Raw genomic sequence first — 26,068 nt, forward strand, 5'->3', positions numbered from 1 at the left:
TGTTACTGAATTTCTTCAACTTTTCTGAATTTCCCTATTATTATCAAGCATATCATTAGCCTTTCAATCACCCAGGGTCAAAATCTTAATGATGTTTTCAATTTGTTTCTTTCCCTCAATCCATGTAATCAACCTGTTGACTATTGACTTTCTTCATAATACCTCTTGAATGTTACCCTTTTTTTTTCTACTCACACATACATATAGTTTAGACCTTCATTACTTCTCAACCTGGAGTATTGCAATTACCTCCTAGTTGGATTCTTCTAGTCTCTTTCCTTTATTCTTAGGACAGCAGCCAAAATAATTTTCTAAAGGGCAAGTTTGACCATGTCATTCTCCTATTCAATAAACTCCAATAACTTCCTATTATCTCCACTATCAAATATAAGTTCTTCTATTTCTTTTAAAGTCCTTTATAACCTGACTCTAACTTTTCTTCTTAATGCTATTATATATCATTCCCTTTTCTGTACTCTTTAGTCTCATCAAATTGACCTTCTTGCTATTCCTCAGATATATTATTCCACATCCCATTTTTTATAGCTTTTTACTGAGTGATCTTCATGCTTAGAATGAATCTCCACTTCACCTCTGCCTCTGAATAACTTCAAAACTCAGCTTAAGTGATATCTTCTACATGTATATTTTCCTGATTCCCAGTTCTTAATCCTCAGCAATGAATACCCTTTCCTCATTCCCGTTTATAATTTACCTCATGTCCTAGGAATGTCAAGACAAATTGAGGAAGGACTTATTATGTGGAGAAGACCTTATGTTATAAACATTTGAAGAACATGAGCAAGAGATATATGGGATATGTAGATATGGATGAATTGACATCTAGAATTGATGAAACTAGGTCAATTTGAGAGTATATTTTTTATTTTATTTATTTATATGTGTTATTTCACTAGTAGAATGTAAATTTCTTGAGGGAAAGGTTGTTACATTTTTATCCTTATAACCCCAGTGTCTAAAAAACCTGTCTGGAATATAATAGATACTTATTAATAATTGTTGATTGGTTGATTTACAAGATATAAGTGTTGACATTGAGTTGTAGAGGAACTTAAAAGCCAGGCTTAAGAATTTGTACATTATCATATAGGCAATAGAGAGATTTTTTGAAATTTTTTGAAAAAGTTTGAAATTTATTTGGGGAAGGAGGGACTAAAAGGGAGAAATAAAGTTTTTAATGTCTAAAATCATAGGCGAAACATGGTATCATGGTCAGAAATAAGTCAAGAAAGGAAATCAATTTGGCAGAAAAGATAATAGACATTTTGATTTTGAGGTTATGGTGGGACATGACATATGTAAACATCTTTGGATAAGGATTTTTTAAAAAATCAAGCAAAAATTTATTATCCCAGTGAAAAAATGTGTACTATAACTTGAGGCTGCCCCAAGTTACTAATGTGTTGTACTGACTTATACTTGTACTGACATGAGATTTTCTGACATTGCTTCAACATGTCAGTGTCCCTTTCTTCCTGTGTGAATAGAGCATGTTTTTAGAATTATGGATTGCTTTGCCCAAATGCAAAGCTCCCTTTCCTTAAAAAAGATGCCCAGGAAGAGGAAAGCACGAGTCATAAAAAAGAAAAAGTACTATTTTACAATGGAATTGAGATAACTGATGTCTTCATGGATCAGAACTCTTATGTCCAACTGAATCATATCTTCTTTTTGAACTAGTGATAAACTGTGGCAAGATGAGAAAGGTGGGCACAACATTTATTATCTGACAAAAACTCTCCTAGCCATCAAAGGAAACTCTGATGATATGTACCTAACCTTTCCTCTCAAGCTACCCGTTATGATCATTAAGAGAAGAACATTTTAAAAGAGAAATGGGCTTAAAGCCAAATTAATATAGTAGATATCTAAGCAAAAGGAATCTCTGAAACTTTGGATGGAGCAAGTAATCAATTAACCAACCAGTCAACCAAAAAATGCTTTGAAGAGCCAGAGTTTGGAAAACATAATTGTGGTCAAACAAGCCCAAATTTTCTGAAGTTTGATCTTTTCACATTTCACTGTTGTTTTTTTTCCTGTTGGTTATACTTAACCTTTTATCTCCTATCCCATCCCTGTCCCTTAACCAGTGATTAGAATTTATTTTTTATTTTCTTATTATAACTATATATTCCAGAGAGTTTTAGCTCCTTGAAGGCAGAGATGTTGTCACTTGTAGTCTTCTGTACCATGCTATGAAGAATACCAGCATTACAGAAGTGTATTATAATTGCTATTACCAAATAAATGAGTTAAAGAAGAAAGAAATGAGTAGGCTGAAGTTATTTCATCATTACCATCTTTATTTCTCCAATGGATGCAAGGAAAGGTAGACTTCTGAGCATGGAAATCAATTGAATCATGAGTTTGTTTTAAAACCCAATTGATTTTAAGTTAAAAAAGGAAGTTAGCAGACAATTCACTTTTTATATACTTCATAAGATATTTACTCTCCTACTATCTCTCCTACTATCATCAAAAATAACACCTTCAAATTTCATCCATTTGACATTTTTCTTGGTAAAATTTCTGACTGAAAGCCAGAAAATTATGAGAAAGGATTTGATAGCATAATTTAATTGGTATATTTTAGCCATATATCCCAGAATCATCTGGAAGAACCATTGGGTTTAATCTCATTATTTCAAATGTTTGATCTTCATTCTGGTTTCAGTCCATCTTTAGGAAAGAAGGAAGAGAGAAGGGGAGGGAGTGGTAAAGACAGAGACAGACACATACACACATACACACACAAAGAGAAAGACACAGAGAGAGACAAAGAGACACAGAGAAAGAAAGAAACAGAGATAGAGAGAGGGAGACAGAGAGAGGGAGAGAGACAGAAAAAGGAAGAGAGAAAGAGAGAGAGAGAGAGAGAGAGAGAGAGAGAGAGAGAGAGAGAGAGAGAGAGAGAGAGAGAGAGAGAAGGTTTTTTGCTGAGAGGGAGAAAGAAGTATTAATATTTCTTTCCTTTAATCCTGCTCTTTTTTTCTAGTCTTGAATGGTCTGATCAGAAATGCTGTTACTTAAAGATAAGGTATTGTGTCAGAAAATATTTTCTGTTGTATCTAAGTCCCATTTTATGAAATCCATTATATGAAAATTCTAACACACAAAACAGAAAATTCATGGGTGTTGTTTTTGTATTAGAAAAATTCATTTCTTTGTCAAAGATTAAAATAAGGACAATGATGATGAAAATAATAGTGACAGATTTATATAGTGCTTTAAAGTTTACAAAATATTTTCCTCATTTAAACTCCTGTTCCTTGGCTATACAACTTGTAAGTATCTGAGACAGATTTGGAAATATTTTAAGAACTTAAAAAAAAACCCTCAGTTTAAAGAGGGGAGGTGGATACCCTGGGAAATGTAGGCAATATAAAAAACAAAAAAATATATCAGTCTGTGTTTGCCAAATTTAATATCATTCAGTTCCTTAGCTTGAAATGTAGAATCATTTAGTTTTAGGTGAGTATGGGATATAAGTGGGATGGAGAACTTGGATATACTTTAGTTCAACCAGTTCATTTTATAAATGAGAAAACTAAGGCCCATAATTTAATTTAAATTATAAATGCTATCATTTGTGTATTTCTCAAACTTGTGCTTTGTTGCTTCATTGTGCTGTAGAGATTATTCTGGGTTCTTAAAAGATATGACAGGAAGGACAAGTTTGGCAATGTCTCATGCTAGAAGGGCTTTAAGAATAGTATAGGTAATAAATAGTGTATGTTTTCATAGGCCTAGACCAATTAAATATTTTGTTGTTTACTTTGTTGTTTGTTTGTTTATTCATTTTCAGTCATGTCTGATTCTTCCGTCTTCTTTTTGGAATTTTCTTGGCAAGGATACTGAAGTGGTTTGTCATTTCATTCTTTGGCTCATTTTACACATGAGGAAACTGAGGCAAACAAGGTTAAGTAATTTGCGCAGGGTCATACAGCTCTGAAGTGTCTGAAGCCACATTTGAATTTAGGTATTTCTGATTGCAGACTTGGTACTTTATCCACTGTACCATCTAGCAGCTTCTTAGCCAGCTAAGTATAACAAAGCTCATCATCAATAGGCTGGCCACTTGGTTATGAATCCTTTGGTTATGGAAACCCACAAACAAAACAAAACAAAACACAAAATGATCCTTAGTACCCCATTCTACTTCTGCAGTTCCACGATCAGGGAGTTGGAAAAGGATGTTAAGAATCTTGTCTTACTCTGAGATACTACTACATACCTCTCCAATTAGCTAAAAATGATAGGAAAAAATGATAATTGTTGATGGGATGTGGGAAAATTGGGACATTAATACATTATTGGCAGAGTTGTGAATTGATCTAACCATTCTGGAGACCAGTGTGGAACTATGCCCAAAGGGCTATTAAATTGTGAGTACCCTTTGATCTAGCAGTGTACTGGGTCTGTATCCTAAAAGGATCATAAAAAATGAAAAAAGGACCTACATGTGGAAAAATATTTGCAGCAGCTCTTTTTGTAATGGCAAGGAACTGGAAACTGATGGATGCCAGTTGGAAAATGGCTAAATAAATTATGATATTGAATGTAATGGAATATTATTGTTCTATAAGGAATGATCAGCAGGATGATTTCACAGAAGTTTGAAGAGACTTACATGAACTAAGTGAAGTGAGTAGAACCAGGAGAATACTGTACACAACAACAGCAAGATTATATGATGATCAATTTTGATGGATGTAGCTCTTTTCAACATGAGGTGATTTAGGAAATTCCAATGGACTTGTGATGGAGAGAGCCATCTGCATCCAGATAGAGGACTATGGGGACTGAATGTGGAAACAACATTTTTTTGTTATTTGTTTACCTTTTTTGTCTCTTTTTTTCCTTTTTGATTTGATTTTTCTTGTGCAATATAATAAATGTGCAAATATGGAAAAATTTCACGTTTGATATATATTGGATTGCTTGTTATCTAGAGGAGGGGGAACAAGGAGAAAAGTTTGGAATACAGGATTTTTCAAGGGCTAATGTTGAAAACTCTTTGCATGTCTTTTGAAAATAAAAAGCTATTATTAAAAAAATATATCTTATCTTAAAGCTAAGAAGACTTAGGTTACAATCCAGACCTCATCTGTGTGTGTTCCTAAGCAAGTTGCTTAATTTCTCAGTGTACTAAGTAGCACTCAAGACTTTACATTATAGAGGTTTATCTGACTTGCACTCAACTAGAGATTTTCTTCACTTTGAAGTTTCCTATACCAACAAAATCATGGTCTCTTTTCCTGTTCCTGTCTTATAAACACCAACTTAATTGTAGGTATTTTATTTGATCAAAAGTGGACAGAGTTCTAGGGAAATGAAATTGTTTCAGTTTTGGCATTCTTGCTATAAATGAAGACAAGAGGAAATTGTAACTTAATGGAAAAAATCAGCAGCACAATAGAGGTAAGTACATGGTGGGTGGCTGATCATTTAGTGAAAGTAAAGGATACCCAGTGGATTTGTTCTTCACTGGTAACTTTGCAAGGTCAAGAACATTTTAAGAAATGTCTTCAGCATATTTATTAGACTCCCTGAGGTGAATTTGTGGGAAAACAGGGCCCAGAGGTGTAGAGAATTGGGAGGCAGGGGAAGTTTGGGAGCTGTATCACTGAAAGGGAATACCAACATTGATGAGATCACACATCCATGGGAATATTTGAATACCTTTTGAATGCCTGTCAAAACATAAGCCAGTTGTGTCTTGAAATGTATATGTGTAAATTGGATCTGGGTCTAACTATTTTTGATGGATTAGGATTTGCTTCATCAAATATTCCTTGAAATAAACCAGCCATTTATGGGGGTCTAGACTGTTTTGTAAAGATTTTGATTTTCAGGTTACCTGTCACAATAGAACTGGATCTTTGAGCTCAAAAGCATTTCAGAAAAACAAATTCAATCTGGTGGTTAAAAACTCCATATTCTGATGATCAATCTGGAAGTTGAAATCTTTAGGCCTAGAAAGGAACAGAGTGGGGATTTATCTTCTGAGCACCATTTCTGGGGATGCTTGTAACTGGTGTAAGGGAATCCATAATTTATCTCAAGGCACTGGTGTTTCCTTCTTTACTAGCATATCCACATAGTATCGTTTGTCACAGTATATTTTCTCAGAACAGCTATTTTTCATTCACAGGCAGGAATGATGACTCACTTTATCCCATTTGGGTATTAGAAGCTCTGATTTCATTGAGGAGATTTTTCCGACAGAGATTCACCAGACAGAATATTAGACATTATTGTCTAGTTTGAGTTTGTCTGAGAGGAAAAAAACCCAAACCTTAAAAACAAATATATCAGACTAATGTCTAGTGCACACACATAACCTAGCAAAGATTGAAATTTATGAGAGACCTAAATATTTCTTTTCCCCAGTCCCCACCCAGCATCTTTGGTTTCTCCAATGCAATAGTTTCAGTTTAATAGACTTTTAACTCTCTTTTCATTTGGATGTTACTACTTTGGACTCATTTTGATTTGGGCCAATAAATATTGGTATGTAATTTTCTTAGGGGGTAAGTTACTGGTTGCCTTCACTGACCATTCAAGTCCACCATCATTGCTCACTTTTCTGAAGTTCAGCAAAAGTTCAGATGCATGCCACACAATTTGTTTGCAGTATGATTTCATTTCTTAAATAACAAGGTAACCATCTCTTTCTATATTTCTCTCATATACCACCCCTGTCCACCTAGTGCTATTTCTACCAGCATTTTAACATAGTTGAAGTCACACAGTTCTTGTTCTATCATGAGCAACCTCTTCTTTGAAATGCATGCAATCCAGATTTATTCCCCATCCAGATTCTACTGGTTTTAATCTTTTTTCTCTTCCTCCTCCCCATCCCAAACATTCTCTTGTTTTCTAATTAGTCCAGTCTCTGATTCATCATCATTATTTCTACCTCAACTCCTACCCTCATACCAAGTAACAACATAAATGTTGTTCTCTCAAATGCCCTAACTTCTCATCTGCTCATTCTATTTGACTTCTATCATCTATACCTCCATTTTAACTTAGCCACATACAAGGATGGTCATACCCTGTGGTATACTGATAAATTTTTAGCAATGAGTTCTCTGAAAAAAAAGTTATATATGAAACATGTTAAAATTTTGCTTGCATGTTTAATATTTTATCTATCACTTTCTTAAGTCTAGATAATCAATAGATCCATGAATCCCAATGTGGAAATTAAAAAAAAATCTGTATCACTAAATTGTCATGAGTCAAAGGAGAAACACACACACACATATATGCCTATATATAATATATAAATATATTATACATTATATTATAATATTATTATGTAATATAATATTACATATCATATTATATTATATTTATTATATACTATGTATAATATATCTTTAATTGTTATGTAAATGTCAGATCCTATGACAATGATGACAATTACTGTGATTACTATAACCATTATTATTACTATTGATGTTATTTTTCAGAATTTTACACTGGGGACTATGTTTATGGGCCCTGGAACTCCCAATTAGAATAGGCAATAATGAAGCAATGATTGCCAGTCCACAAAGGCAGAGTGCCAGGATGCTTTTGGATGCCAAGCATGCAATGCTGTTAAATGTTGTCTGTGTTCATATCTTGTTTCAGTATAGCCAGCTTGGTTATTTTGACAGCTTCAGCAACTGTCATAGAGCAATCCTTTTAGTCCCACTGATATGAATCAATCATAAAGCTTCTCTTTAAGGACATAATAGTATTATTGGTTTCTACACAGATAAAAGTTACAGATAGTGAATTATAATGGAAAGAGTAATAGGTTTGGAATCAGGGAGCCTGGGTTCAAATCCTTATAATGTAATTTCTTATCATGTAATCTGGAACAAATTATTAAATCTCTCTAAACTTCAGTTTCCTCACTTGGAAATGGAGGTATTGAAGTAGGATGTCTTTCAGATATTTGCCAGCTATCTTTGATACTATAGATCTCAGAATTCTCCTTGAATATCTTTTAGTTTCTATAGATAGTGGCTGGTTTTTATGTTCAGATGAGAATGAGTGAGATATGATACAAAGGGCAATGGACTTGAATTTGAATGCAGCATGACCTTGGATAAATAACATTGTTTCTTTAATCATCTTTGTAGTAGTTATCATAGTTGTCTTTGTCTTCTCCTTCTCCTCCTCCTCCTCTTCCTCCTACTGTTCTTTTTCTCCTCCTTCTTCTTCAACCACAGAAGGCTACATGATACTTAAGGACAGTTCTCTGTCTGAAAATTTTTTGATGGAAGTAATAGATTTGGGTACTTCTTTTTAAAAAAATTGCCTTCACCATTATTTCACACAAGGAATTGAAAAGAACTGAGATAGAACAAAGGAAAGATTTTGGTTTGGGAATCAGTCATTCTGGCTTATAGCCTTGATTCAACTACTATCAAATGGTATGAATTTAAGCAAGTCATCTACACAATGAAGGAGTTGAACACAAAGGGGGTAATTAGTTTATTGAATCATGAAATTTGAATCCAGTAAATTCTCAATAGCATAAAAGAATAGCTCAAGTTGAATCAGATGAAATTTAAAAAAAATCTAAAACTTTATTCTTGAGATCAAACCCAAAATCTGTTTTGTAAAGGTTGGTTTGGAGAATTATGGTAAGACACCAATTCTATTAAAAAGATATTGGAATCTCAATGATCTACAGTTTCAATATGAATCTGTTAAATCATATAAAAGAGAAAAAAGGTATTGCAATTTTAGTCTGTGTAATGCCAGACAAACTGAGGCAAGACAGAGATTAGTTTTTAATCTTTTTTAATGTGGAGAGTCTTTAGACTAGCTGGCCAAATGGAACTCATGTTCAAGAATCATTAGACAATGAGGAATTGAGGCAGGTAACTTTTAGAGCTAACTAGGGTTTGCAAACAGAATAATCTGAGCATACAATCTTATAGGGGAAACAAAGGCAGATGAGGGGGGCCAAGGCACTGGGTGAGCAGACAAGGCATAATTACAGGAAAGGATCATAACTTAATCCTGACAGGATAAGGGTCAAGATAAGAAGGTTGAGGGCAGGAGACAGGAAGGTGAGGGGCAATACTCAAATGGAGGAGGAATTATCCTAGCAATGATCCAGATAATGCACCTGGATTTTATGATACAATGGAACATGAAGTATCCAGAGCTTCAAGGTTTTTCCTGACTCAATTCTCCCAGTCCTAATAACAAGGAAAAAAAGAGGATGGTGGCTATAAAATTTTTATTCAGGACATAGAAATTTAAGGCATAACATCTGAATTGAGAGGCAGTCTATTACAAGGAAAATGGTAGGTCCATTGTACTCTTCCTTTTCAGAACCGATTTGGAATTTTGTGTTTAATTCTAAGCACCATGTTTTAGGAAGGAGAATGACCAACTAGATTATGTTTAGAAAAATAGCAAAAAGGTTTATGAGGGTGATCATAAACACCTGCAGTAAGGAACTTGAATTGTTTAGTCTGGGGTCATCTCCAGTCCTTCTGATCTATATCTGGCCACTGAATCCAGATGGCTCTAGAGGGGAAAGTGAGGCAGGTGACTTTGCACAGCCCTTCCTCACTTAAATCCAGTTCACTTACATGTTATGGCATCATCTCCTTGATGTCATGGTCTTCTTCAAGAACTAAGGACAAAACTACAACAACAATACATACTTGTCTTTGAGCATATATAAAATGGATTAGTGTCATTCTGCTTGTTCCCAGAGAGCAAATCTAGGGACAAGAGATAGAAGACAGAGGAAGATTTCACCTTAATATAATGCAAAACTTCTAACAGTACAAACCTTAATTGGAATGGATTACTTTAGCTGTAAAGTTTTTTTTCCTAAAGCTGAAGAAGCCCAGTTGGAAATGATATAGGGAGAATTTCTAAAATTCCAGTTGATCTAGATCAGTTCTTCCCCTCCCCACCAAATTTATTTTATTTAAAGAAATGAAATAGAAAAAAGAAAAACAGAAAAGTAATACAAAACAAAATGAAACAAAATGAAAGAGAACATTGTCCTGTGTCTAGCAGAATATCAAGAAGGACTCATATAACAAGAAATATCAGTTCAAAAAATACATACACACACACACACACACACACACACACACATATATATATATATATGTCGAAGAAATTATATTCATGAGTGTTCACCTTTACTTTTTTGTAAATTTTTTTTGTATTTTTTTTTTAATACACATTGCTTTATTGGAAGAGAAAAACCATAATAAAAGGGAAAAACCATGGGAGAGAGGAAAACAACAGAAAAAAGAAATGAAGATAGCATGTGTTGATTTACATTGATTTACATTCAGTCTCCTTAGTTCTTTTTCTGGATGCAGTTGGCATTTTCTGTCCAAATAAGAAATGTGAATTGCTTTGGATCACTGAACCACTAAGGACCCAATCTTTCATAGTTGATTATTGTATGTTCTTGCTGTTCACTCCATCAACAATACATCAGTGTCCCAATTTTCCCATATCCCCTTTAACATTTCTTTCCCTGTCATTTTAGCCAATTTGGGATATGTAAGATGGTACCTCAAAGTTGTTTTAATTTGCATTTCTCTAATCAATAGTGATTTAGGGAAGTTTTTCATATATTCATTAATATTTTAAATAATTTAATTTAATTAATAATTTTTTCATATATTCATTAATATTTTCATACTAATGGCTTTAATTTCATCATCTGAAAAATTGTCTGTTCATATTCTTTGACCATTCATCAATTGGGGAATGAATTGCACTCATAAATTTGACACATTTCTTTATATGTTTTATAAATGAGACCATCAGAAATATTGGCTGTAAATATTTTTTTCCTGCTTTGTACTTCCATTTTAATTTTGTTTCTGTTGGTTTTGTTTGTACAAAACCTTTTTAATTTAATTAATTAAAGTTGCCCATTTTGCCTTTCATAATCTTCTCTAGTTCTTCTTTGGTCAAAAATTTCTCCCTTCTCTAAAGATCTGATAGTTAAGTTATCCCTTGTTCTCCTAATTTGTTTATGGTATCCTCCTTTATGCCCAAATCATGTATCCATTTTGACCTTATTTTGGTAGGGTGTGAGATGTAGGTCTATGCTGATTTTCTAACATATTATTTTCCAGTTTTCCCAGCAATTTTTGTCATATAGTTAGTTAGTTGGAGTTTGGAGGTTTATCAAATACTAGATTGCTATAGGCCTTGGTTATTGTGTTGTGCACATCTAATCTATTTCATCGATTCATCACTCTATTTCTTAGCCAGTACCAAATGGTTTTGATTGATGCTACTTTATAATTTAGTTTAAAGTTTGGTACTGCTAAGCCACCATCCTTTGTATTTCTTCATTAATTTCCTTGATATTCTTTTTTTTTTTTTTTTACGGTTAGAATAAACATTTTATTATATTTGAATCCTATTTATCCTTTATAAGTAGGTTCAAGAAAGGCTCAGCTAAATTCACACAGGAACAAAACAGATCAAAATGAAGAAAGAGTTATTTCGACTGAATTCCTAACCTTTTCAGGCTGCTTTATTTATTTATTTATTTTTTTATTTTTATTCATTTTTCCAAATTATCCCCTCCCTCCCTCCACTCCCTCCCCCCGATGGCAGGTAATCCCATACATTTTACATGTGTTACAATATAACCTAGATACAATATATGTGTGTAAATACCATTTTCTTGTTGCACATTAATTATTAGCTTCCGAAGGTATAAGTAACCTGGGTAGATAGACAGTAGTGCTAACAATTTACATTCGCTTCCCAGTGTTCCTTCTCTGGGTATAGTTATTTCTGTCCATCATTGATCAACTGGAAGTGAGTAGGATCTTCTTTATGTTGAAGATTTCCACTTCCATCAGAATACATCCTCATACAGTATTGTTGTTGAAGTGTATTGTGATCTTCTGGTTCTGCTCATTTCACTCAGCAACAGTTGATTTAAGTCTCTCCAAGCCTCTCTGTATTCCTCCTGCTGGTCATTTCTTACAGAGCAATAATATTTCATAACCTTCATATACCACAATTTACCCAACCATTCTCCAATTGATGGACATCCATTCAACTTCCAGTTTCTAGCTACAACAAAAAGAGCTGCCACAAACATTTTGGCACATACAGGTCCCTTTCCACTCTTTAGTATTTCTTTAGTATATAATCCCAATAACAGCAATGCTGGGTCAAAGGGTATGCACAGTTTGACAACTTTTTGGGCATAGTTCCAAATTGCTCTCCAGAATGGCTGGATTCTTTCACAACTCCACCAACAATGTATCAGTGTCCCAGTTTTCCCACATCCTCTCCAACATTCATCATTGTTTGTTCCTGTCATTTTAGCCAATCTGACAGGTGTGTAGTGGTATCTCAGAGTTGTCTTAATTTGCATTTCTCTGATCAGTAGTGATTTGGAACACTTTTTCATATGAGTGGAAATAGTTTCAATTTCATCATCTGAGAATTGTCTGTTCATATCCCTTGACCATTTATCAATTGGAGAATGGTTTGGTTTCCTATAAATCAGGGTCAGTTCTCTATATATTTTGGAAATGAGACCTTTGTCAGAACCTTTACTTTTAAAAATATTTTCCTAATTTGTTACTTCCCTTCTAATCTTGTTTGCATTAGTTTTGTTTGTACAAAAACTTTTTAATTTCATGTAATCAAAATTTTCTATTTTGTGATCAATAATGATCTCTAATTCTCCTCTGGTCATAAATTCCTTCCTCCTCCACTTTCCTTGATATTCTTGACCTTTTGTTCTTCCAAATGAATTTTGTTATCATTGTTTTTTAGTTCTATAAAATAATGTTTTGGCAGTGTGATTGGTATGGCCCTGAACAAGCAGAGCAATTTAGACAGAATTATCATTTTAATTATATTAACTCAGCCCACCCATGAACAATTGACATTTTTCCAATTGTTTAGATTGTTTGTCTTGGCACATAGACCCTTGAGTATTTTATTTTGTTTACAGTAATTTTAAATGGAATTTCTTTTTCTATCTCTTAATATATATATAATAATATATTATTATATGTATAGTAATATATAGAAATGATGATATGTAGAAATGATTACTTTGTCAGTAATATATAGAAATGATGATCATTTTATATTCTGCAACTTTGCTAAAGCTGTGAATTGTTTTCAGTAGATTTTTGGATAATTTTTTAGGATTCTCTGAGTATATCATCATATCATCTGTAAAAAGTGATAGTTTTATTTCCTCATTGCCTATTCTAATTCTTTTAATTTCTTTTTCTTTTCTTATTGTTAAAGTCAACATTTCTAGTAAAATGTCGAATAATAGTGGTGATAATAGGCATCCTTGTTTCACTCCTGATCTTACTGGGAATTCATCCAGCTTCTCTCCATTAGAAAAAATGTTTGTTGTAGGTTTTGGATATATACTGCTTATTATTTTAAGGAAAGTCCCTTTATCCCTATGTTCTCTACTGTTTTTAATGGGAATAGATGCTGTATTTTGTCAAAAATTTTTTCTGTATCTAATCAGATTATCATATTATTTCTGTTAGTTTTGTTATCGATATGGTTGATTATGATAATGGTTTTCCTGATATTGAACTAGCCCTGCATTCCTGGCATAAATCCCACTATACATGTAGTGTGTTATCCTGCTAATAAGTTGCTGTAATCTTTTTGCTAATATTTTATTTACGTTTTTTGCATCAATATTCATTAGGGAGATTGGTATGTAATTTTCTTTTTGGGCCTTTAAGGTTTAGGTTTCAGTGCCGTATTTGTGTCATAGAAGGAATTTGGCAATACTCCTTTACCTATTTTTCCAAATAGTTTACATAATATTGAAATTAATTGTTCTTTAAATGTTTGGTAGAATTCACTTGTGAATCCATATGGCCCTGGAGATTTTTTCTTAGGGAGTTCATTAATGATTTGTTCAATTTCTTTTTCTAAAATGGGACTATTTAAGTATTTTATTTTCTCTTCTGTTAACCTGGGCAATTTATATTTTTGTAAATATTCATTCATTTCAGTTAGATTATTATACTTATTGCCATAGAGTTGTGCAAAATAACTCCTAATTATTTCTTTAATTTCTTTTTCATTGGTGATAAGTTCACCCCTTTCATTTTTGATGCTGGTGATTTGATTTTTTTCTTTTTCTGATCAAACTAACTGAAGGTTTATCTAGTTAGTTTTTTTTTTTCCACAAAACCAATTCTTAGTTTTGTTTATTAATTAAATAATATTTTTGGTTTCTATTTTATTAATCTCTCCTTTGAATTTCAAAATGTCTAATTTGGTATTTAATTGGAGTTTTAAATTTGTTCTTTTTCTGTCTTTTTTAGGTGCATGCCTAATTCATTGATCTCTTCTTTATTTTATTTATGTAGTTATTTAGAGATATAAAATCTCCCCTTAGAATTGCTTTGGCTGAATCCCATAGATTTTGGTATGTTGTCTTATTTTTGTCAATTTCTTGGGTGAAATTATGTATTGTTTCTGTTATTTGACCCACTCATTCTTTAGAATTAGATTATTTCATTTCCAATTGCTTTTTAGTCTATCTTTCACTGGCCCTTTATTGAATACAATTTTTATTGCATTGTGACCTGAAAAGGCAGCATTATTATTTCTGCCTTTTTGCAGTTGATTGTGAGGTTTTTATGCTCTAATACATGGTTGATTTTTGTGAAGGTGCCATGTGCTGCCAAGAAAAAGATGTATTCCTTTTTGCCCCTATTCAATTTTCTCCAGAGGTCTATCATATCTAGGTTTTCTAGGATCCTATTGCTCTCCCTCATTTCTTTCTTGTTTATTTTTGTGGTTAGATTTGTCTAATTTTGAGAGGGAAAGGTTGAAGTAACTCACTAGAATAGTTTTGCTGTCTATTTCTTCCTATAACTGGTATAAAATCTCTAGGAATTTGCCTGCTGTATTACTTGGTGCATGCATATTTAATATTGTTACTACTTTATTATTTATACTTCCCTTTATCTAGATGTACTTCCCCTCACTATCTCTTTTAATAAGTTCTATTTTTACTTTTACTTTATCTGAAATTTGCTTTATCAGAATTGCTACCCCTGCTTTTTTTATTTCATCTGAAACATGACAAATTCTGTTTTAGACTTTTACCTTAACTCTGTATGTGATTCTCTGTGTCAAATGTGTTTCTTTGTAAATAACATATTGTAGGTTTTTAAATCCACTCTGCTATTTGCTTCCATTTTATGGGAGAGTTCATCCCATTTACATTAACAGTTATGATTACCAGTTCTGTATTTCCCTCCATCCTATTTTCTCCCCAGTATATACTTTTGTTCTCTTTCCACCCTGTCCTTAGTCCTATGTTGTTATTTTTTTATCCATTCCACCCACTACCTTATCTCCAATCACCCCTCCTCCTTTCTCTTACTAGTGTATTTTTTACCCAACTCACCCACTGCCTTATCTTCTATTACCCCTCTCTCCTTCTCTTACCTTTCCCCTAGTGTTTCTGCTATCACTTCTATCCTGTCCCTCTCTTTTCTTCTTTCTCCTCCTTTCTCCCCTTTGTAAGGTTAAATAAATTTCTATACCCAAGTGAATGATTAAATTATTCTCTCTTAAAATCAAGTTTCAGGCAATATTCCCCCTTCCTTCTTTCCCTTGATTGTAATAATTCTTTTGCATCTTTTCATGTGAACTGTCTTATTATAACTCTCCTTTCCTCTTTTTTTCCAATACAAACTGTTTCCCATCCCTTAATGTATTTTCCTTTGATGTCATCACATCAGGGACCTTTCACAACCACACCCTCGGTTCATGTGATGCCCTCCTCTGTCTGCCCCAGTGACAGATACAGTTAGAAAGAATTACAGATATGATTTTCCTATCTAAGGAAATACTTTAACTTTAACTTTTTATGGTTCTTTTGCTTCCTGTATTTGTATATTAAATTTTCTATTTAGTTCTGTTTTGTTTTTCAATAGAAATGATTGAAAGTGTCTTACTTCATTGAAGTCCATCTCCTCCCTTGAAAGATGATGCTGAATCTCATTGGGTAGTTAATTCTTGGTTGTAACCCAGATCCTTTGCCTTCTAGAATATTGTATTCCAGGCCCTCTAATCCTTTATTTTAGGTTTGATGCCAGATCCTGGGTAATCCTACTGTTGCTTCTTGATATTTGAATTGTTTTTATTTGAAAGCTTGCAGATATTTTTTTTCCTTGATAATATAGTTTTGGAATTTTGCAACAATATTGCTTGGGGTTTTCCTTATGGGATCGTTTTCTAGAGGTGATTGATGGATACTTTCAAAGTATATTTACCCCTCTGTTTCTAGAATATTTGGGGCAGTTTTCCTTAATGACCTCTTGTAGAATGTTATCTAGGCTATTTTTTTTTTTGGTTATGGCATTCAGTAGGCCAATTATTTTAAAATTTTGTCTTCTGGATCTATTTTCCACATCAGCTGTATTGCCAATGAGGCATTCACATTTTCTTCCATTATTTCATTCTTTTTAGTTATTTTGACTGATTCTTGCTTTCTCACAAAGTTATTAGCATCCATTTGCCCTGTTCTATTCATAATGTATAATTTTCCTCAGTTATATTTTGTATATTTTTTTCTATTTGGTTTAATTCTACTGTTTAAGGAGTTGTTTTCTTCAGAAATTTTTTTCCTTCCTTTTCCAAACTGTTGACTCTCTCATGCATACCTCTCATTTTTTTGGTCATTTTTTCTTCTACCTCTCTTATTTTCCTTTTGAAGTCTTTTATGAGCATTTTCAAGAAGCCTCTTTGGACATGGGACCAATTTATCTCACTCTTTGAGATTTCTTCTGTTGTCTTTGTCTGAGTTTGTGTTTTGGTCTGCTCTGTCGCCACAGTAGCTTTCTATGGTGACATTCTTTTCTGTTTCTTGCTCATTTTCTTTCCTTTTCTTTTGATATTTTTTTTTTTTTTTTTTTTTTTTTTTTGTAACTTTTAAGGTAGAACTCTGTGCCTGGGGTAAAGGTGGTACTTTCCCAAGCTTCCTTTGCAGCTCTGAGTTCTGGCTTGGAACACAGGGACTCCTTGTGTTTGTAGGGGGTAGTTTGGTGGTCTTTCCAGGAAACAGCCTGGTTTCCCAGAGTTTGCCTTCTGAGCTGGTACTGGGAGGCTGCTTCCTTGATTTAGTCTTCTACTGAGCCGGGACTGAGAGCCTTAGTTGCTGATTTGCTGTGATTAAGACCCTTTCACCAGGTTTTGCAGAGTCTATCTGACCTGGGCTGAATACCCTTTTTACCCTAGTGAGACTGACCTTTCTCCAAGTTTTTTCAGCCTATCTAGGTCTGGAGAGTGGTTTTATTCTATCAGGCTCTGTTGAAAAGCTTGGTTGCATGTGGTTTTTGAGGGAAACTGATCAGTTCTTCTTAAACTTTTTCTTCTCGCCTTTTTGCCTGAGAAATTTGTATGACCATGGATATATATACTATACAAATCAACCATTTACTGATAATAAATTATAATTTCACAACTCTACATTCAGTTATGAGACCCCATATGGGGTCACAATGCTCAAAGAAGCTGGGGTCTAGATGACCGTTGAGATCCTTTCAAATTTGGAGTTTCCATACTTGATCTTTCTTAATGAGTTTCCAAACAAACTTGGTGAACTTCCAAATTAAAGTGCCCTTTATCTGGTTTGCTTGACTGAGTTAATAACCATGATCTATAAATTAAATGTTTTTCTTTCCTTTACTTTCTCATCAATTATGATACTTTGATGAAATTCAATAATTTAATTTTTTTCAATAATTTAATTTAATAAACATTTATTAAATGTAAACTATGTTCCAGGCATTCTGCTGAATGTTGGGGATACAAATAAGAAAAGGAGATAGTCCCTACCCTCAATGACCTTGCAATCTAATGGGGAAAGACAACACACAAAAGAAGTTCAAAACTAGGGAGGCAGATTCAGAAGTAGTGGGAGAGGAGAGATTGGGGCATGATGTTCCATGGAGTAAAAGCTAGGCAGAGCAACTTGATGGAAAATAGGGAGTTTAGTTAATAGCCCATTCTTTGAAAAACAAAGAAGCTTTTATATATGTGTATTTTAGTTAAGTTGAAGGTAAAATAATTTGGTCTTTAGATTAAGTTACATTTTGTTCAAGACAACATTGCCAGTATTCCTCTTATTTTTCAAAATGGATTTAGAACTTGTCCTTAGAGTATTTCATTGCCTAAGGTCAGGAAAAATGCGACAGGAATAGAAATCACTTTCATTATAAAACCATTATTGAGGAGCATTGGTATTCTTGAAATAGTATAAAAGATATTTTACTTAACTCAAGGGAAAAAGGATGAGGAAATTCCTCATGGTCTCATACCCAATAGACTGATTATAATTTGGTGTTTAATCCTGTATCACTCATTTGCATTACCAGTAAATTATTTCCCTTTTCCACCCTCTAGCCTGGAATTCTTAAAATCACAAAACATTTATTCAATAATTGAGATAAGATACAAAAAGCAACTACTCTTGGTAATACTTCAAATTCATTTCCATTAAAATATAAATTACTTTAATGGAGAGGGTTACTCTCTTCTCCTCCCTCTCCTATCCCCTCCCAGATCAGCTGATATCATTACTGATTTCAATCATAGATAACAAGTCATTAAAGCTAAAACAGTGTTAGCATCTAGAGGTCCTTTTACAGTATATGAATGCATCTCTTCTCATGGAGTCGGAAGGAAAGTGATCAGATGAACAAGGATTGACTATGCCCCCAAGTGAATTTATGAGTCATAGTCTAGTCAATTTGCATTAATTATGGTCACAGTCAACATTTAGGGAGGAACCCATCTCTACCTTTTGGGGGAGAAAGAAGAGAATTTCCTCTCCTATACAACCCCTAGTCAGCCCCTTGTTTAGCAGCAGAACTGCTGGCTCAGAATGGGACTACAATCCATTGACTAAAGAGTCAACTCAGGAGAGTTTAAGACACTGTTGAAGGAACAAAAATATATTTCTCATTAAACAAGGATTAGAGAGGCAATTAATTGAGGGAATAAGCAGCTTCCAAAAATAGGATTTCTAAAAGCAAAAAGATAATTGACTAGGGTCCCAAGAGAAAGTTAATCTTTGGCAATTGACATTTAATCTGTGGAAAAGAGTAGACCCAAGTAGTCCAACTAAGAAAGCTACTCAGAAGAGTTGCTTCACATCCTTATGTGAAGACGTTTCTAGATCTTGTTGTCCTAGAGTTATGAACTGTTTAGGTCACATATGTTCCTCATGTGTATACTTCAATACCAGTATCCCATTTTTCCTTCAGAAACTTCTTGTATTTGTGAGAGTATATCTACAGGTTTAAAGGGAATGAATGTTTTGTAGCTATCTTTCAAGTTATGCCATATTAGTAATAAATACTTTTATTAAATTCTATTTATATTTATTGGCTGTTAATGGGAAATATTCTGACTGTCAGGGGATCATGAGAGAGAGTAGCAGAAGTGAGTAACTACAAGGTAATCCTTAAATCCAAAGTGGGGGAAAAGGAAAAAAAATTACTGGGTATCAAGAAAGGGGAAAGGACTACCTTACCCTGCTCTCATCACATTTTATTACATTATTCCCATAAAGTTTAATATCTTATTTTATTAATTTTTCTCATAACACATACCAATGTGTTAAAAGTTTAATAATAAGCTTAAGATTATAAAAAGCACTAAGATCATAGCTTAAACATTATTTCAGTACTTTAAATAGCCATAATTTAATAGGTGTGAGTGATCTTAAATGTTAGCTCATTGAAAACAAAATGAAGAGCATCTCCCTTTACATATTTTCCATTCCTAGTTCCTTAAAGTCTTATCCTATGGAATCATTTTTTTGTCTGCCTGGCTCCTAAATCCAATTCCTTCACTGAGTTTCCTTACAAAGAGCTAAGACTGATAATGTAGTTACTCAGCTGATATTCATGTCTTTCCTTTGTCTTATGCTGGAAAAAATGTACCTTGCTCAGATTAAAGCTGCTTTCAGCCTTGACCCTGCCCATACATATGAAATTAGGTAGAGAAAATTAAAATCAAAGCTCTTAATTTGTCTTTGAACTTTATTAAATTTTTTTTGAATTTCAAATTATTTTCCTCCCTCCAGTCCTTTCCTGTCTGAGAAGGCAAGCAATACAATATTCATTATACATGTCAGGTCATGCAAAACATATTTCCATTGCTAAAAAAGAGCAAGAAAAATAAAGTGAATAGAGCACATTTAGATCTCACTCTCTCTCTGAAAATGGATAGTATTATTTTTGTCACAAGTTCTTTGTAATTATCATAGATCATGGTATTGATTAGAGTAGCTAAGTCTTTCACAATTGATCATCATTACAACATTTGTATCACTGTGTACAATATTCTCCTGGTTCTGCTCACTTCACTTTTTATTCATTTATATGTCTTCCCAGGTTTTTCTGGGGTTTACCTCCCCATCATTTCATATAGCACAATAGTATTCCATCACAATCATATATCATGATTTGTTCAGCCATTCCACAACTGATGGGGATCCCCTCAAATTTCAATTCTTTGCTGCCACAAAAAGAGCTGCCATAAATTTACTTGCTTATTTTCAAGGTGTAAATATTCACACTGAAAATTTAATAATTGGTTGTTTTATACTGTTTCTAGTATACTCCTGGCTCTCCCCCAACACCTGAAGCAATCTAGACCCTACTCTGGGCAACCATGTGGGAAGAGAAACATAGCTTCTAACACTGTGTATGGATGTTTAAAATCACCATCTGTAATCCTGGTAACACGGAAGACCACAAAGTCTTAGAACTACATCTTAGGATATTATAGGCCTTATCATCTGTCCTCCTGTTCTACTCTCCAGAACCCTGGACACTGCCATCGGGTATACTCTAAGGAGGCTGAGCCTTTCCATATCCTCTGTAGTAGAACTCTTATTTGCATGTTACTTCCCCCATTGTGGGGGGGAAAAAAAAAACTACTGAGATACTATTTCTATTTCCAATGCTTGGTATATAGTAAGCAATGAACAGATGTTTTTTTAAATTAATGAATTAAATAACTCTTCTAGTGTGAATTATGATTCTCCTGAAATGGTGGCATATATTTGAATATGCACTGCTAGAAGTTATAATATCTTTTTTAGATTTTTTAATCTGTGAATTATAGGATACTATACTTCTTATAGTACACTTACAATACTCTTTATCTATATGAGAGATTGTCTGTATTACTAAGGCACATATCTAGTATATGAGAGAGAACCTAACAAGATTTTTCAAATCTAATAAAGATTACTCCTAGTTATTCATATGATTTAGATTGTTACTCTAGAAAGAATCTAAACATTACTGAGAATCATGAAATTTTAGGCAAGAAACAATAGGGCCACAGTTAAGTTCATCTTTGCTGTTAATTGAGGGCAAAGGGTTCAGAGAAGAAACATAGTTTTGAAAAGAGAACAGTTTATTACAAAGCTATATTCTTTGAATGGATTTTTGACAATTTAAAATATAAAAGTCATGGGTTTTTGACAAGAGATAGAGCATATCTAATAAGTGCAAATAAATATGTTGATGATTAGAATCTTATAAATATCAACAAATGGCTGTATACTTAATAAAAAGAGGGAGGGAGAATACTCACCAAGACAATTTCCACACCAAATAGCTTCTATACTGAAAGAATAGCAATAGAGATGCTTAGAATTCACAAAAGTCAAAACTTTAAGAAAACCATAAAAGCAAGGGCCTTAGATATTTTTGTACAACTGCACCAAAGTATGAGTCCAAACAAAGTGATTTAGAAATCCCATTGAAAGAAGGAAAATTTGACCATATAGCATCAACTGAAACTTGGTGGAATGGGGATCATGAATAGAATATGTTTTAGGACCTGAGGTTGAAAATGAGCAGAATAGATTTAAAAAATTGAGCTGGAATTGAATTTCAGGTTGAATCTGAAAATGTATTTTAAATGATCATTTAGTGACTCTTTAGAAAATTGAATAATGATCTGAAAGAATCAGTTTGATTTTATCAGAATAGGTATGCTAGACTAATTTCATTTGCTTTTTGGATAGAGGATTTTGAGGAGAGAATTAGATGGGCTTAGATTCTTTCCATCTCTGAGGTCTTGTGAATTTCCAATATTTTGGTTGTTTCCAATTCCATTCTATGCATATTGGCTCAGTTCACGAATGATGTTTTATAATGTTTTGAAGAAACACAGAATTCTGGACTAATGCTCTACTTGCTTGAACCTGGAGTGGGTACCAATTTACTAAAATGTGGGAGTCAATTCTGCTCATAGCCTGTCTTTTAGATTTGATGCTACTGGCACACCAATCATATTTGTGTTTTTATTTTTCCTTCTCATGTTTCAGGATAGATTTGTCATAATGCAGCTGCATTCATTCATCTTGTCCCCACTGTGACTGTTAAGAAACATTTGCAATATTACTTCCTGGGATTAAAGGCACAGTCTATGGCTTTGAAAGAGAGCAAAGCTAATCAGTCTATATGGGTATTGAATCCATTACTTTTGTCTCATTGATACAATACTTAAATCCATGAAGTGTTAGTGAGGTACTATCCCAGAACATGATCTACACAAATACAGTGTTATAAAGCAAATAAATCAAAGGATGTGTTTTTATTATCCACAAATTTCCATCCCTCCTCCTCCTAGAATCAGTGGACTTGGACTCAAATCCTCCCTCTGACATACTTATAGTAACACTCAAATTCCTTGGAACATAATTTTTATAATTTGCAAAAGGAGAATGGCTTTTTGGCATCCCTTTTCTCTCTAGATCTAGGATTCTAGGATCTCTACTCCCACTCCCTTCCTCTCCCTAAATCTAAATACCCTGGCTGGAAATCTTTTCTTCATTTTTCCTAGGGGAAACACTGCTACAAAGAGAATGTGTTTGCACTAGGATGTGATTTGGGAAAAAGACTTGGTTATTCCTGGACTTTAAAAAATAAACTTGGCAGAGACCATTGTAAATGCTGATTAACAAGTCTAGTTTATTCAACTCAGTACAATCTGGAGAAGGCTGATTAGGGGGATTCACCTGATTGGTGCACATACCTTTTACTAAACTTTTTGTATTTCTCAACTGCCCTTTAGATTCTGGAAAAAAAACCACAGGCTTTATTAAGCACAAAATATTCATGTCCAAACAACAAGAAAGGTCAATTCTCAAGATGTCATATGGAGACTCTTGTCCTTCACTCCTCTTTGGCATTGTACCCTTGTAACTGGAGGTATGGGAGAATTGTCCCACTTTAGTTTTGTTAAACTTCTTGTACTGTTTTGGCTTTCATTATAAACCTCCCCACTCTCTTTTACCAAGTGCTCTTCCCTTCATCTTTACACTCTTGCATATTTCCATTCATGTGTTTTGTGTTCATTTAGACATCTCATTAAGCTGTTGTTGGGTCCGAGGCATTTGGTATCCAAGAATCCCTCTAAAATTTTCCTACCGCCATTGGGTTCTAAGAAACAGGAGATCATTCTTTGCCAAATGCAAATGAACTCCAGCCCCTTGCTGTTCAAAAGGGATCTGCAAATGTGGAAAAATCCCTCTCTTCTTCTCTGGTCTGAAGGTTCTTAAGAATGGTTGAGAGCATCATAAAATTGTTTTGTTTAAGTGACACTGATTTCTTCAAGATCTCAAAGTTGGAAGGGACCTCAGAAGAGTTCAGTCCAAACTATGTTTGAATAGTTATGTAACCAATCAACCTCCACTTGAAGGCCTTCAGTGATGGACAGTACACTGTTTGCTGTGACAACTCATTCTATTTCTAGACACAAGAGAGAAAAAAAGAGACAAATAGAGACAAGGCTTAATTCTTTCCAAACTACATAACTGATAGACCTCAAATATGTCAGTAAGCTGGGGGAATGTGTACCCCAAGCATGGGATAATTTCCCCAGGTGGCATGGGCAGATGAGAACAATTTGTTCCAATAGTCATGAAGACAGAGGAAGCAGGCACTATGGAGCATTTAAAAATTCTTTTTAATTGCTTTGCCTACTTCTAAGAGATCTTTCATGAAGTAGAAATAATCTGTAAATATAAATGTTGCAAAAGATATTGATAAGACTTAAAGTGAAAAAAAATAACTCCTCCATGGTTGAAATTGAAATAAAAAGAAGTGAGAAAGAAGGACTACTTATTTAATGTAAGAAGGAAACTTAAATGATTCAGTACAATAGATGTGTACTGATTAAATTTCTGGATAAAATTGTATAGTTGATTTCTGTTGTCTACCTCATATTTTTGGTCACTAATTATTTATTTAAATAGTTCAGGATTAAGTAGTTTTAATCCTATGCCATATCTTCTGGAGGTGACTCTGAGTTTATGAAGGTCCTGTCATCAGAATATTAAAACTTAAAGAATCATCAGAATATTAAAACTTAAAACTTAGCTAAATTATAGAGAAGAATTATATCATCAGATAATTGCCCACCTGTGATGAAGATTTTTGGGCCACTACAAACCATGAATAAACAAGAAAAGAAAAATGTAAAATGATACCTGGTCTATGTTATCTCCATCTGCTTATTCATTGATAATGGGAGAGTAGGGAAAAGATGACTAAGGACATTAAGAATCACAATTTTTAAACTTTTACTTGACTTTTGGTGTTCTAAATGCAAGATCTTTGTCCAATAACCAGTAAATTGTCTTGTTGCTGGAATTGCTGAATCATATCATTTTTGGCATTCTTGATATAAATGGAAATAGAATAAAGTGAGTAGATTATAGTTCATAGGTGTTACTTGAAGTCCAGAAAGGAGCTTGTGGAATATGTTTTATCATATACCCAGAAGCATCAAGAAACATTATTTCATACGACATTTTGTTAACATGTATTGCAGTACTATTAATAATACATATTTGCGAAAAGGCCACTATGAAAAATTCCTTAAATTTTTCCCTAGAAAATTGGAAAGCTTTTACTCATTTAGGCACCTTTTATTAATTTAATCACCTAAATTTTTTTATTATATTAAAGAAGTAGCCTTTCTTTTTTCATCACTTTTAAATTCAATTGAATTCAATTCAATGACAGTTTATTGAACATCTATTCTGAACTGTATTAAGGGTATCCAAAAATAAAAAAAACTCAGTGTTTGTCCTTAGGAAGCTTATTACCTTGTTGGAAGAGACTAACATACATAAACATAAAAGTTATTTGGGATACTTCACATACAGATGAAAAGCAATAAGAGGTCTTAGAAGATCATTCAGTCCAACCTTGTTTAATGCCTATGAGAAGATAGGCCCAGAAAGATGAAATGAGTTATCCAGCAGTCAGAATTCTAATCTACCCTCTCTGACTTAAAATCTAATGCTCTTTCTACCATGCTATTTTCTTTTAAATCATTTACTAAGAGAGACTTAGTCTTTTTACCCACTTATTAAGTTCTCCATAGTATAAGAAATTTCTTTAGATTAAGTTCATAGACCCTGAGAATTTGAGAGTTGGAAGAGCTGAATTGGACTCATAGAGTTCTCATAGAGAACATAGTGTTGATTACATTTTATGAATTTATCAGTAAAATAAATCCAAAACTGTTTCAGAGGTGCTTTTTGTTCTTTATATGTCATTCACTGATAAGTGTACCCTCCTTTTAATGTATTTTCTTCTGTTAAGAAAAACAGTGAAGGAAAAGTAACCCCCATATGACAGCCCATGCACATCCTGCTCCTATAGACTCCTTCCTTTTTTAAGGACAAAAGGTATGTTTTATTATCTGATTAGTTATTGAAAATTATAAGAAGTTAATTTGCTTTTAGTGTTGTTGTTCACATACACTGTTGTAATTATTGTGTCTATTGTTATCCTGGTTCTTCTTTCTTTCTTTTCTCTGCATCAGTTTGTAAATGTCTTTGAAACTTCTAATTTTACAGAATAAATAATATTTATTTATTATTAATATAACACTTAAATTATATATAATAACATAAATAAATAAATAAATGCGCACCCTAAATTCATCACTTTTCTGTTTTATAACTTTT

The sequence above is a fragment of the Sminthopsis crassicaudata genome, chromosome 1 (genome assembly GCF_048593235.1).
Source record: "Sminthopsis crassicaudata isolate SCR6 chromosome 1, ASM4859323v1, whole genome shotgun sequence".
Classification (NCBI taxonomy): Eukaryota; Metazoa; Chordata; class Mammalia; order Dasyuromorphia; family Dasyuridae; genus Sminthopsis; species Sminthopsis crassicaudata.